We start from the raw sequence: 2,302 nt of genomic DNA on the forward strand, positions 1-2,302 counted from the left end.
AAGTTTTTCATTTTCTTTCCCTTCTTCTTGAACTTTTTGCCCTTTGAAGCAAGAACTTGATTGCTTGAGCTCCCACTTGTTTTGGCATCTTTATCTTCCAGAGACAAAGATCCTATAGATTTTATGAGGCGGTCTTCCTGAGACCGGCTCACACGAGATCTAGTAGTAGTAGGTGGTCTAGTAGAAGTGATGAAGTTAAGGTATCCATCCGATCCTATCCAAAAATGAAGTTCTCTAGTAGTGTCGAAATCATTGTTGAAGCAAACGTCGTCAAAAACATTGTGGCAAGACTCAATAGTTATCGGTGCGGTAGCATTTGATGGATTCATTGTAATGAACTACAAGTATGGAGGAAAAGGAAATATTAACATTTGTCTTTTTAAATCATACTTGTAAATAATTTAACAAGATATGAGCATTTATATAGTGACCTCTACCCAACTATTATAAATGATTCCGAGATCCGAATTCATATTAACTTGGGCACGGGGTTGCCGATGAAACCCTTATCAATATAACTTGGTGGATTAACTTTTAATTGATTCTACTTTTAGAACTCTCGGTCGATAAAATTACATTAACTTTTATCTTTAGCTCAAAACACATCCGACAAGGGCACGGGGTGGCCGATGAAACCCTTATCAATACTTTTGTTGAGTTCAACCCAAATTTCGAATAAATGTGTCCATGATCCAAATTCACATTAACTTGGGCACGGGGTAGCCGATGAAACCCTCATCAACATGAATTCGGTGGATAGACATTTATCACCCACTTCCCCTACGTAACAAGGTTTGTACCCCGGGTGGCCGAGTGCACTCCCTCGCGAAATAGGTTTTCATGGTTTCTACTTTTTGGTAAGGCTATGTCTCAATTGTTTATTTTTAGCGAGAGGTCATGTCAATTTATTATCTATCACGTTTTAAGTGAACTAAAGCGGCGAACTATGATAATTGTAATTGACACGGTCGATAAACTCGATTAAAATGACAATGCATGTTTTAGTTATGGCGATTTAGCGATGCATGCAACATATAAATAAAATGCAAAGCATAAATTAAATCCTAGTATGACCTTCCTAAAATATAAAATCTAATTAACTATTACATATTCGGAAACCAACTCCATTGGTCCCTTGAACTTCGGTTTTGGCACGCATCTCGAGGTAACACCGTCTTTATGTATCGCCTTCTTGAGTGACACCGTCTTCAAGGAACTCCGGAATAAATAAATTACATAACAAATTACATAATTTCCTATTATACATTTGTAATTAAAATAAATTAAATCTATTAAATTATAAAACGGTGATATGAGATCACAATAAATTACAACCGAATCGATATTCCCATACATTTTGGGTAATACAATTAAAAAACTAAGGCCATACTAAGTAAAAATTACATAATTCAAAAATTACATAAAATAAAATTATGACAATCATAAATAAAATGCAGCATTATAATATGTATGAACATGCCCAATTTTATGCTAAATCGCCTTTAAGGAGCCAATATCGTATATTAAACGGGTTTTACGGATTTGCGTGATTCAACCTTTTAAAATCACAATAAATTACATAAAATCATATTTATGCATAAGTTAATTACCCTAACCAACTTAGGACTCAAAATTAGTCTCCACTAACATATTTGACTATAATTAACTTATATTTCTTAAAATTGTTCATTAATGGACCCAAAATTACAATAAAATGCTATAAACTCCAAATAAATCATAAAAATTTCAAATAAACTCAAAATTTGAAATTTAAACTCATGAACATTCTGGAAAAATACCAGGATACTCATAATATTCAAAAACTTAGGTTAAAAATTTTGAAATTTATCGGGAAAAACAATGTTGCGGTTTATCGGATTTATCAAATATAATCATAAAAACATGAGAAAAATTATATTTATCAACTTTTCAATTTTAGATCTGAAATAGGTAATAAAATGCAACATGTGACGTTTTTCCTTAGTCATGAAGTATGTTTTAGCAATTATTCACTAGTTAAAGTCACTATTTATGCTATTTTTCATCAAAAATTCATAAATCATGCATAGAGAATTCATAATAGCCTATTATTTTACACAAATCTTGTAAAATTGCATGTGACAACATACTAAATTTATATGACCATATTTGAAATTTATCTCATATTAACCTATTTTTCATTTAAATTGAATTTTTATAATGAAAAATCCATATTTCGAGCATAAGAACTCCAAAAATTATGACAATTTACAGATCATCTAAAAATAATACATGTGATAACATATCCAGAAACCATTGTAAA

Source organism: Silene latifolia, chromosome X (genome assembly GCF_048544455.1).
Source record: "Silene latifolia isolate original U9 population chromosome X, ASM4854445v1, whole genome shotgun sequence".
Taxonomy (NCBI): Eukaryota; Viridiplantae; Streptophyta; class Magnoliopsida; order Caryophyllales; family Caryophyllaceae; genus Silene; species Silene latifolia.